The sequence below is a fragment of the Phascolarctos cinereus genome, unplaced genomic scaffold (genome assembly GCF_003287225.1).
Source record: "Phascolarctos cinereus isolate Bilbo 61053 unplaced genomic scaffold, phaCin_HiC Scaffold_3;HRSCAF=262, whole genome shotgun sequence".
Taxonomy (NCBI): domain Eukaryota; kingdom Metazoa; phylum Chordata; class Mammalia; order Diprotodontia; family Phascolarctidae; genus Phascolarctos; species Phascolarctos cinereus.
Genome location: NW_027555736.1, coordinates 13,440,065 through 13,453,579, shown reverse-complemented (window position 1 = coordinate 13,453,579; position 13,515 = coordinate 13,440,065). Strand labels below are relative to the sequence as shown.

At 41.9% G+C, this 13,515-nt stretch overlaps 1 protein-coding gene across 3 annotated transcripts in view; it reads left to right on the top strand.

Moving 5' to 3' along the window:
- The window catches only part of A1CF (APOBEC1 complementation factor), a 96,379-nt gene that overhangs the window by 15,691 nt on the left and 67,173 nt on the right, over window positions 1-13,515 (top strand). The window lies entirely within an intron of this gene.

Genomic DNA, 13,515 nt, shown 5'->3' with positions numbered 1-13,515 from the left:
CATTCTACACTCACCTGTCAAACTGATCTGTCTAAACTGCACATCTGACTAAGTCACTCCCCCATTCAACAATCTCTAGTAGGTATAGATCAAATATAAAGCCACTGTTTGGTTCTTAAAGCCCTTTATAAGCTGGCTCCTTCCCACTTTTCCAGTCTTCTTACACCTTACTCTCCTGCCCATACTCCATGACATTGGTCCCCTCACTTTTCCTTGCACAAGTCATTCCATGTTCTGACTCCCAGCATTTTCCCAGGCTGTCTTCCATGCCTGGAAATATTTCTCCTTACCTCTACCTCCTGACTTCCTTGCCTTCCTTTGAGTTCAGGCAAAATCTAACCTGTAGCCAGAAGCCTTTCCTATTTCTCCTAAATTTTAGGGTCTTCCTTTTGAGACTCTAGTATATCTTGTATATGTCTTATTTATACACAGTCATTTGCATACAGTGTCTCCCGATAAACAGTGAAGGGCAGCTAGGTGGTCCAGTGGATAGAGTGTGGGGCCTGGAGTCAAGAAGACTCATCTTCCTGAATTCAAATCTGGCCTCAGACACTTACAAGCTTCATGAGTAACAAGTCACTTAACCCTGTTGGCCTCAGTTTCCTCATCTGTAAAATGAGCTGGAGAAGGAAATGGCCAACCCCTCCAGTATCTCAGCCAAGGAAACCCCCAGATGGGGTCAGGAAGAGTCAGGCAGGACTGAAAATGACTGAACAACAACAATAATTGGCCATGAACTCCAGGAGAGCAGCTGTCTTTCACCCTTCTTTGTGCTCTACACTCAGCACAGTGTGTGGCACAGAGTAAGCACTTAAAAAGGCTAATTGATCAATCAATGGGCTGATCTGAGAAGAGCAGAGATGTCCTCTATCTCTATCTCTACTTTGTTTCTAGGGGGAGGGTGTTTGTTTGTTTTAGACACTTTTAAAAAGCAAAATGCTCTGGCATTAGAGCCAGCCTACTTCTTTCTATGACCTCTTTAGAGGTTTAAAAGGACTTTGAAACATAAGGCCGTCAAAGGGCTCCAAGGAAAGGGCTTCAGAAAAGATTTGCATGAAGGAACTGGGGATGCCTCGCCTACCAAAGAGAAGACGCGAGGGCATGCGAGAGCTTTTTGCAAGCATTTGAAGAGCGATCCGGTGAAGGAAAGATTAGCTTTGTTCTGCTCAGACTCAGAAAGGAGGAAGGGGAGCAATGGGAGAAGTTGCTAAGAGGTGAATTTGGTCTTCTTGATGTGAAGGAAAACATATAAACAATTCAAGCCAACTCAAAGTGGAGTGGGCTACATCAAGAGGTAGTCATTTCCCCAATACAAGAAGGCATCAAGAAAATGCTGGATGCCTAGTTGTGGGAGAGAGGATTCTTATTGGGGTGAATGTACACAGGCAGGCCTCTCATTGATCCATAAGTGATCCTGTGCTTCTCAAGTGGCCTGGGTCCCTAAGCTCAGAAGCTCATTGGGATAGCTTTAAGGGATGTATTATCACCTACCTGAGCCAGAAGAAAGCCACCAATAAGAAAAAGGGCTAGCAAGGGGGAGGGGGATCTTACCCATACATAGGTTGTGGGTTTCTGGGGCACAGCTCCACCTGCTCTGGCTAATGTGAAAAGACATGTGCTTGATGAAAAAATTGAGAGAAATAGCCCTGAGGACACTAGATATGCTCAAAAATAATGCTTTGAAGATACAGATATAATTGGAAATAAGAGAAGTAAATGTGTCCATCAGGAAATGATTGAAATAGAATCTTGATAACTCATGAAATGACTCTACTCTTTGTCACTAAATAATTGGTCCCAGGGCTATAGACAACATATTATCCATGAACAAGCTGAGACATTTGCATCTTATGTGGCAATGCCCCTGGGGATTGCCAGCTAAGACATCTAACATATTTGGGAAGTGTATATGCTTTCCTGTGTCATCAGTCTAGCATTTCCTAATCGTTCCAGCTTCCCTCTTACAGAGGTCCCTGGAGGTCAGGAGGTTGGGAAGACAGAGGATGGATGGGCTATTTGTGTGCTCCCTTCATTTCATCATCTGTTCTTAAGTTCCTGGGACTACTTTGCACAGCATGCATGGATGGGGGGGGGAGTAACAAAAACTGTCCTTGAACCAAGGTGCTTTTAGCCTATTTTGTGCCCGTGCAGGCATTGAGGACCTTGTTACCCAATCTGAGAAAACCTAGATGTGAGCTGGAACAAAGGTTTGTTTTATTTTGGAAATTTCCTGGACTAAAACTCTGGCAACAAACCAGTGAGAAAAACCAACCTCCCTGGGGTCAGGCCCCCAGGACTGAATCCAGACCATGTGAGCTCAGAATCCCTGGGAGGCTCTAGTCCTTACCTTGAAACTGATTGGTACTTAATTTGTTGGGTTTTATTTGTTTGTTTGCATTGGCTTCTCTCTGTACATGTTATTTCTCTGAGTAGATGGCAATTTCCTTGGGGACAGGGAATCTATTTTGTTTTTACAAACGCCCCCCATACCAAACCCTTATGCCTACCACACAGAATGTACTTAATAAATGGTTGTTGGATCAATAGGATAGCATTGGGTTGGGTTGGATTGGCTTATGTCAAGTGGGTGGGATGGGTCTAGACTGGATAGAATGAGATGGGTTTGGGTTGAAGGACAATTTGACACAAACATCCTCCAGCTTGGTTTCACAGTTACTAGTCTTATCCCACAGACACTTTTTCAATTTGATCAGCCTTACACATGTTTCCAAGTTTTCTTGTGAAAATATTGTAGTCCTTCACGGTAGCTACACAGAGTAACTTCTGGTTGATTTCAGGTTATTTGATTCAATTAAAAATATTTATTAAGTGCTTCCTATACAGAAGGTATTGTTGTAAGCACTAGGGATACAAAGACAGAAAGGAAAATAGCCCTGTCCCTACATCTTTCCTTCTTTAGGCTAAGCATCCCATTAACTTGAGTGAAGTTAATGTTGTGCTCTATAGTAATAAGGGAAATGAGGCTGGTGGGAAAGTCTGGGGTGGAAGATATGAGTTCTGTCTTAGACATATTGAGTTTATGATGTCTACTGGACATTCAGTTCAAGATGTCTGAAAGGCAGTTGGAGATGGAAAGTTGAAGGTCAGCAGAGGGATTGGGGCAAGAAGGGTAGATTTTGGAATTATTAGCATAGAGATGGTAATTAAATTTATGAGAGCTGATGAGATCACCAAACAAAGTAGTATAGAAAGAGAAGAGAAGAGGGCCCAGGACAGACTGTTAAGGGACACCTACATTTAGAGGACGTGATCTGGAACAGTCAGAGAGGTAAGAAGAGAACCAGGACAGAGAGTGCTGACGATCAAACAAGAGTCAGACATTACTTCAAAGAACTTCCCATAACCCTTGTCAGTGACATGGAATTTTTAAAAAAAACCAGAGATGCAGGCTTCTCAAGAAAGGGTGCACAGATTCCTTGGAAAGTCAAGGAGAGCATGGCTACTTTAAACTCTGCAACTGATCACTCTCAATCGACGCAGAATTGCTAGTCACACAGGTCAGATAATTCTACAAACATTTACTCAGCCCCATGAAAGCACCTGGCATTAGTCAGGCACTGGGCACACAAACACAAAAATAGAAATCAGACAGCGCTCTCAAGACCCTGAGGAAATTGGTACTTCTGAAAAAGTCATTTTAACTAGTGCCTTGAAACTCTCGGTTTAGCTCTTGGGTGAAAAAAACATATTACTGAGAACTTCCCTGCATTTTTATCAAGGCAGCCTGATGTCATAGGAAGAGCCCTGGATTTGGAGACGGAGGACCTGGGGTCAAATTCTGGATCAGTGTGACCCTGAAAAGTTAGTTCAGCTCTGTCTGTGCCACCTCCTCTGTAAGACGACAGGGTTGGCCTAGAGGACCTCTCAAGTCCCTCCTAAGTCCAAGGCTGTAGGGGCGTCCACTCTCCACTCTCTGTCATGGAGTAATGACAACAAACCTCTATGGAAGACATTATCTCCTTTGACTCTGACAACATCCCTGAGAGGTTATTTTATTATCTACATTTTACAGATGAAGAAACCGAGGCCCAAAGAAATAAAGTGACTTGTCCACAGTCACATAGCTAGTAAAAGCCAAAGGAAAAATTCATAACTAAGACTCTGCTAATGGCATGTTCATCATATTTGACTCTACACCATAGTATCATCTCTTTCCTGGCCTCCTGGCTTTTTCTTTACCTCTTCCTCTGAGAACCTATAGTTCCCATACTGCCCATAGTAGGTGAGCCGGCAGCCTGAGGGATAGAAGACAGATAGATTGAAGGAGGGAGCATAAGCCCATCTCCCATCCCCCCAGCGCAGGTTCATTCTTTCACCCCATAGGTGTATTTAAAGGCCCACTGTATGCCCAGTGCTAAAGGGAAGGGAGGGAAAATATAGAAGGAGTACTGATAATATAAGTAACAATAAGGCTAACTTTTCTAATGCTTTCCTCACATGTGTTTCACAGATGAGCAGAATGTATGCTCCTTGAAGGCAGGAATTATTTGACCTTTGTCTTTATATCCCTAACACCTAATTTACTGACTGGCAGTGGCTTTCAACCCTGAAGAAAACTTAGAGAGTATCTAGCCCAATTCAACCCATTTTATAAATAAGTAAACTGAGGCTCTGGGAGGGGAAATGATTTACCTAATGTCACCCAAACTGTAAGTGGCAGTCAGAATTCAAACCTGGGGGCTCTCACTATAGCCCTTCATTGCCATGAGGTTGTCATGAGGAAACTATTTTGTAAACTGTAAAGTAACTTGCACTGGTGAACTAGCTGAAAATTGGAGCTGCACTTTCTCAGTCCTCCCATACTCCAACAGTTAGCATTCTGACAGTACAATACACTTTTCATGGAATTTTTTTTCCTGCATTGATTAACCTTTATGCTTTTTATCAACAACCCTCAAATACTGTTGACTTAGCACCATCAAATAATGAACAAAGGTTGGCCATAAATTCCCAACAATGTAATTAAATGCAATGATATGACTCTTTCCCCTCAAAATTTAAAGGAGACTCCTTAGAGAAAAATTGAATGAAAAATGAGCAGCTACAGTTCGTCTTCTGCAGCTCCCCAGAGGAGGAAGTCTTGGGAGGCAAGCAGGGGATGCCAACTTCTCCTCTCGGCCCTATCTGTACCAGAGTAGAGGAAATGAGTCGCCATATACCAAGGAGGTGCCAAGAGATATGGCATCTGCAGAAGAAAGCAAGGTCTCTGTGAGTCAAGTCAACAAGCATTTAGATTAGAGCTACGAGGGCCTCAGAGGTCCTGGCCCTTTCTGAGCCCCATCTGGTCCAACTCCCACATTTTATGGATAAGAACATTGAGGGTTGGGGAGGTCAAGTGGATTGTCCAAGGCCATACATGTAGTAAAAGAGGCAGGATTTGAACTCAGTTCTTCTGGCACAGAACACAGCAACTCTTTCCACTGAACTTCACTGTCGTGTGTGTGTGTGTGTGCATTCTTAGACCTTTGTCTTGTCCCTTCATCCTTGCTCATCGTAATTCATTCCCCCATACAATCGCAGCGTTGTAGAGGCCCTTCCCATGGGACCCTGATCCTTCCTTCTTTCCCAGTTACCATAATACACTCAATGTGGAGCTTTGCTCTCTGCTGCCTGGGACATTGTAATGTATATGTGTATGTATAACGTGTATCTCAGAGCACCAGCCTCTCCACTGTGCTATTCCTCCGGCAAGACGCATGGTGTCTTGATCATGACTTTCAGGTAGTCCAACAATTCTTATATAATCTCTCCTCAATCTGTTCTCCAGATGAGTTGTCTTTCTAACGAGATGTTTCAGGTTCTCTTCTATATTTTCTAGCTTTATTATTTCTTGGTGTCTTATAACGTCATTCAATTCCACCTCCCAATTGTAGTTTTCAAAGAGTTACTTTCTTCCTTAAGATTTTGTACCTCTTTTTTTCCAATTGGTTAATTTCTTTCCATAATTTTCTTGGATTGCTTTTATTTTCTTTCCTAATTTTTCTTCAATCTCTCTTATTTGGTTTTTTTAATTGTTTTTTAAGTTCTTCCAACAGCTCTTGTTGGACTTGTGGGCATTTGACATTACTCAGTTTTATTTTTATTTTGTTTTCATTTTATTTTTAGCAACTTATTATTATAATCAAGTTTTATTCCCAAGTTGTGGTAATGGCAATCATCTCTAGGGGGAAAAAAAGAAAAAAATTTGCATGATAACTTTATTATCTATTTTAAAGGAATAGCAAGGTGTAGATAATAGACTTGCAGTTTCATGTGCAATCATATTTTTGTTATACTATGTTATAAACATGCTTATTTTATTCTACAAATTAAAAATGAAATAAATAAATGTGAAAAAGGAGACATGGTATCTTGGACTTGACCATGGCAACCCGATATTTGCAGGTATACTGAGAACTGCTTATTCCCACTGGCCAAATTTGGAGTCGAGGAAAGTAAGTTTAGCTTTTGAAAAGAAATGCTTCCTTGGTGGGTGGGGAGGGAGTCCTCAAGGGTAGAAGAAAGAAGAGACAAAATCTGGATCTGAAGTCAGTGTTCTCACAGGATCACAGAATCAAAACTGAAAGGGACCAGACTCCTCCTCTTATAGAAAAGGAAAACGAGGCCCAAGGAAGTTAAGAGCTGCCTCAAGTCATACGGGTAGTAAACGTTTGAGGATTTGAACCCAGGTCCTCTGACTCCCAGGGCCATATCTTTCTATCATATTAGTCTCACGTGTGATTTTAAAAGCTGAGCTGGGAGTGACTCAGCATCAAAGACTTTGGCTGATGTCAAAGTACCTTCATCCTCTACCCTCCTTCTAATGATTAACTGAGAGGCAGATTTTGCAAGTATGAACTTGTCACTTTAGTATCATCTGTTGTGACCTTATCAATAGAAAGGTGTCCTTTAGCAAAAAAAAAAAAAAGTCCCCCAGGGGCACATGCTGTTGCTTTTGGATCCAAACAGCCCTAAGACAACCAGTGATAATGCCTAAGGCTCCCCAACCTTTCTATCTTCACATCACTCAAACTGGGAGGTGATCTTCTGGAGAGAGTTGGGCCATTACCCTCATCAACAACCCCACATTCTTGAGGACCTTGGGGAGAAACATAAGAATTAGCTTATTTGGGACAGGTTTTCTTAGCAACTACTTCTTACATCTTTTATAGCTTTTCTTTTTTTTTTTTACTTTCAAAGTTTTTTATTTAATTTTGTTTTTCATTATAAACTTGAGAAATATGAACATGTCAATATACAAAGAAGGGAAATAGATTTGTATGTGAATATTCTGTCATGGAATAGCTGAACTGATATTATATACGCTTCTTTTAAAAGTTGGTGTAATATGTGTGACTTTTATGAGTAATGTTTGCTCTAAAACTTTTGAAAACTTAGCTGACAAAATTTTGGATCAACTAAAAAAAGCATGACTTTTGAAATCTCTGAATGCCTTGGTTCTCAGTATTGTCATTCTTTATTGAATTCATTTCTTATCAAAATATGTAGTTTTAAGGGGAAAAAGTCTATGTAATAATAACTAAACTGTCTTACTTATTTGTGACTCTTTTTGCTCTTCTGCTTTTTCCTATTTTAAAAAATGCTTCAAGGAGCCTCTTCATTTTTTTGTTTGTTTATTTTGCTCATTTCAGCTGAATCTCCTTCTATTCCCCCTCATCCCTTCAATACCCAGTCTTCTTGAAAGCTTCCTGACTCCCTGGCTTTGTTGGTAAGCCCTGTTCCTGAATTGTGAATTCTCTTATTTAATGGGTCCTAGGGAAGATTAGAGCTGTCTAGTTAATCACCCCTTCTAGAAGGGGAGGTATAGTTTTCAACACAATATCATTTTGATGCTGATTCACTATTGGGTAGAGTAGCCCGTGGTTCATAGATGTTGTATCTGCCCCGTAGAACATATGTTTCTTGAGGGCAAGGGCTGTTGGTGGTTTTGTCTTTGTCTACCCGAGCACTAGGTGCAGGGCTCTGTATAAAGTGGTCGCTTGCTGGTTGGTTATAGAATAGAATGGAAGGGAAGGGAAGGTATGGAAAAGAAACTCATTAGCGCCAGAGACACTACTCTGTCTGACCCCCTTCCTGCATGCTGGGCCGCCTCCAAGCAAAGGGAGGACGTGATTAAAACACTGTTTTTGCATAGTCTGAGAGTAGCTGTGCCAAATGGATTAAAGAGATGGAGGTAGGGAGACCAGCAAAAAGGCAATTGCAGTATTTAAGAAGGAAGAAATATAAGGTCAGACTAAAATATTGGAGATAGCAATGTAGAAAAAGGAGGGCTGCAAACTGATAAGGTCTGGGGACTAGTTTGAGATAGAAGACAAATCATGAGGCGCATGGAAGAAGCTCGGAAAATCGGAGTTGTTTGGAAGGGTCCTACACATGAGGCAGCTGGGTAATGTAATGGAGAGAGACCTGGTCCTAGGGTCAAGAAAGACCTCTGTTCAAATTCAACTTTAAACATAGATTAGCTGTGTGACCCTGGCCCAGTCACTTAATTTCTGTCAGCCTCAGTTTCCTCATCTGTAAAATGGGGAATAATAACAGCACCTACCTCTGAGGGTAGTTATGAGGATCAAATGAGACAATATGTGGAAAGTACTTGGCCAACCTTAAAGCTCTGTGGAAATACTCTTATTGTCATCATGGTCATCATCATTATTGTTTGTTTATTATTCACCGACAAAGGCCGATCCACTCTCATATAGTTTCTGTGTGAAAAACCTCCCAAAAGGGAGGTCTTCTTTCTCTTCTACTTTACCTGAATTTGCCTCATTGCTACTTTGTCCTTTTGCTTCCAGCTCTGACCTTTGGGGCCACAAGCCTGATCCCTCCTCCAGATGGGAGCCCTTCAAATATCTACAGCCATTTCCCATGCTCTCCCTGAGTCTTTCCACCTCCAGGCTAAAAGCCCCAGTTCTTTCGATCTCTCCTCATGCTATGGCCTTGAGGGCCTTCACTATTTTGGTCCCCCTCCAGCTCACTCATCAATGGCCTTCCTAAAATGGCTCACTCACAGTTGAACCCAGTACTCCTGATGTGATCTGACCAAGGCAACGTATGGTGGGAATATCAGCGCCCCTTTTTCCTGGATGCTAGACGAAAAACTTATTGACTAAATTGCTTTCCAAACAATAGCTAATACTGATAATGTTACTGATCACCTAGCATGTGCTGGGCTTGGTGACCAGCTTCGAAGAATTTAATGGAAAGAGTGCTAGACTGGGTGTCACTTGAAGCCTGGATTCCAGTCCTGCCTTTGATACTTTTTTTCTGTGAGATTGTATGATGTCACTTCACAACGGTTTCTTCACCTATCAAATGGGGATAATAATGCCACCTCCCAGGGTTGCTACAAGGTTTATATGAGATCATAAGACTATAGGTTTGGAGTTGGAAGAGATCTCAGAGGCCAGCGAATCTGTCTCCCCCCATTAGAGACGAGGGGACTAAGGCACAGAGAGATTAAATATCTAGGGTCACACAGCTAGTAAATGTCTAAGGTGGGATTTGAACCCAGCTCTTCTTCTCTGAAAGTCCAGTGCCCAATATACTCTACCATTTTGCTTCTGAGCATGAAGAGACTTGTCCAAGGTCACATAGATAGTAGACATCTGAGGTGGGATAATATATACCAGACACTCTCTGTACCTTGAAGCACTGTATCAACATCATCGCTCCTTCTCTTCATAACCATGATCAATAACCCTGGCACAGAACACCAAGAATCATATGTCAAAGGAACAGGAACCCAACATGTGTACAGATCACAATTTCAGAATGTAACACCCACTCTCAGAGGGCTTTGAAGAATAGAAAATACTTTCCTGATCATGATTCTGTGAAGTCAGAGAGAAAAGTTCTTATGACTGATTGATGTGTTCGTGTTAGCCACACTGCCTTGAGACCCCCGTAGGGCCCACACCAGGATAAGCTTTTGCCTAATGGAAACCATGGAAATCAATAAGAACATTAACTTATTTGGAGCCTTCCAAAGTGCCCACAACACAGTGTCACTCAAATGGAATTAGTCAGACTTACGAATGGGCCCTGATGTTACCGCCTGAGCATCTGCAGCGCTGAGCCACCACGTCTCCACCCTCTACTCCCTATTCTAGGGGGAAAGATAAAATTTTCCTCTTTTATAATCCAAAGAGAACTTCCCTCTGTATCCCTGGGGGAAAAAAACCCTTCTATAAGAAAGGGGCTGGCCTGTTCCTCTCTGGTTTTATAAATTGCATTTAAAAAAGTATTTACCTAATAATTATCTTTTGGCTAGGGGCTTTTTCTTCTATTTTTTTTAAAGTTTTTACATCTAAAAGTTTTGATTTGCTGAAATTATTACCCCAATCAGAAGATTCTCCTCTGGCCCCCACTGCTCTGAAACCAACCTGATCCAATAAAGGAGACAGCATAGTGGCTACAACACTAGATGGGAAATCAGACAATGGGGATTCAAATAATCACTTTGTACTTACCTTGAGATCATGGGTCTCACAGTGCCTCAACTTCGTCTCTGGCAAAGGAGAAGCTGACTAAATGATCTCCAAGGTCCCTAACAGTTCTAGGTGCTATGAATTCTTTACCCAAGGTTTCCACATTTCCAAGAACCTATTCATTTTGTATCTTTAAACAGCACCCCAACAGGGGTCTAGAAAGTTTCAGTAAAGAAAAAGCAATCATAATCCTTTTTCTGTCATTTCATGGTGGCATCTGGGTGACCTGGCATTTTTAATGGTTGTGATATGTGGAATGTAAGCTCTGGCAGGTTCTATCAGTCCAATAAAATCCAGTGAATAATTATTAAGCACCTATTATGTGTACAAATCTGTGCTGGGTGCTGCGACATGAATACTGAAAAATGCAAAATAGACTCTAACCTCAGTAAGGTTATTCATATATATATATATATATATATATATATATACAAACCAGAGAATAAAACACATTAAGAGCTAATCAGCAAAGGCTTCCTGTGGGAGCTGGTACCTAATCTGGTTTTGAAAGGAGCTAAGGAATCTAAGAAGCCAAAGTCAGGAAGGCACGCATTCCAAGCATGGGGGACAGTCTGGGCAAAATCTTAGTAGTGGGAGATGAGATACAGGAGATAAGTCACAGCATTCAGAAATAGAAAGTAGACCAGCTTGGTTTGAATATTACCATGTTGGAATGGTTTCAATGATGGTTTTGGCAATGTACTATTTGGATGCAAGGCCCAACCTAAGTACTAGAGGCTCATCACAAAAAAGACTGGCCATGAGGTCATGATTTTGTTGGCCATGGTGCCACATGAATTGGGGGAAGGTGGCTGAAGTGAGGACAAAGAAAACAGACTGAAAGAACTCATTTTCTGAGGGAATTGGGTTTAAGCTTAATCTTATGAAGAGAATGCCTAAGAAAAGTCAGTTTTCTCTTTTCAAAAGAAAAAACATCCTTTTGTGCTCAAAAAAAATGTTAGAGAGGCTTGATAATCTAGCTCAATTAATATGTGTCCTGAGATGCATTTGATTCAAACCTTTTCAAAAATCAGCTACTGAAGGATTGACATGGATTGGGATCAGACCCCGTTTCATAAATGGGGATACTAAGGAAGACAGAAGTCATGACTTGTCCAAGATGACACAGCTAGAAAGTGTCTGAGACAGGATTTGAACTCAGGTATTCCTGACTCCAAGTCCAATGGTCTATCCACTTCACCACTAAGGTTCTCATGGTATTCCTTTGGAAAAAATAGAGGAGTGTGGAATGAATCATAGTAAGAGTAGATGAATTCTAAATGAATGAATGACTAGACTCAGAGTAGTCATTCGTGTTTCCATGGCCACTCGGAAGTAGGTCTCCAGTGGAGATCTCAAGGATCTATGCTTGATGCAGAGCTGTTTCACATTTTAACAGTGGCTTCAATCAAAGCATACATAGCATATTCATCAGATTTTCAGATGAGACGAAGCTGACTTGGGGTAGTTAGCCCACTGAATGACAGAATGCAGAGACGAAATTATCCTGACAACCTAGATATATAAGATTCAATTTAATAGAGTTCAAGATGTACTGTGGGTCAAAAGGTTGGGTTTTGTTTTGTTTTGTTTTGTTTCACAAAAATAAACACAAAGAGGGAGGATAATCAGGTGTACATTGTGGGCAACTCAGGGCAGGCGTGAGGCCATCCAGCCAGCCTCAGAGAAGGATCTCTCCATTGTACCTTAGGCTAACAGCTAGTGTTCCCTTTAATTTGTGTGTGAGAGATGTAGATTCTGGTCAGCTGGTTTCTGGGAAGCCCAGAAGTGCACAGGCTGTCCTGATTTATCTTATTGATGATTTCACATATTACATGATCTTGGTACCTAATTCATGACCTCTCTGGAGTTGCAACACCTAGTTTTTGTGTAATTTAATGAATTCTTGCAGTCCTTCTCCCTCCACACATATACACACACTTAAATCCTTCTAATTGTACTGAGTCAGAGGGTAGTTTTTAGGAGTAGTTGGGAGAATATGATGACAGCCTTTGAGGCTGGAAATCCTGGATCTAAATTGGAAAAGGAGGAAGGACAATGGACATTCAGGAGAAGCTTGGTTTCAAATTCTACCTTGTAGACTCTACCTATGTGACCTAGAACAAGTCTCTCTTAACCTCTATTTTCTTATCTGCAAACCAGAGATAATGAGTTACACTTGTATGGTGGGCATATTGGAAGCTCACCTGTGATCTCCTCAGTCCTAGAAACTTCCAGTGAGGAAACTCTCTTGGCCAATGTAGGTCAGCAACTTTCTCTGCAGCTTAGAGATTGAGAGTCCTCCAGAGCACTGAGACTGAATGATGTGCCCAAGGTCCCAGAGCAAGTATATGTTACAGGCAAGGCTTGAATCCAAGACTTCTTAACTCCAGCACTGTCTCTTTACCTATGATATCGTTCTCCCTCTCATTTAGAGCAGGAAGGTTTGTTAGATAATGTTTTGTAAGTAATGAAAATAAAGCGGAGAAAGGCGGCTTGATTCAGTTACAGTCAATTCAACAAACAGTTGAGTGTCTTCTATGTATAAGGCAGTGCTGCCTCATGGATGGGAAGTTGGCCTCAGAGGCAATAATAACTGGGGGCAATCCCACCTCTGCCAACTCAGTCCTGACCCAAAGGTACTTATGAACATATGCCTATCTGCCGGGCGCCGTCAGGTGCTGGGTGTGCAAATACAGAAGTGAAACATTTCCTCTCACCAAAGAACTTAAGAGAATGGGAAGGTGCAGAGAGAGCAGTAAAGAGGGCTCAGGACAGAAGCTGGGGTGGGGGGAGAGGCCTATGTGAGTGATGGGCCTTAGCCAAGCACCCAGCACAGGAGTCCAAGATGAATGGTGAGTCATGTGGAAGAAGAGGCCAGAAGATGCCAGGGCATATGTAGTCTTGACGGTTCTGCCTCCGTGATGGCCCTCTGCCCTCTATCTCCATGCCCACCCAGCTTTCTCAGGGCTGCCTTAGCCTGTGCCTCTATGGTTGCAGAAGCCTT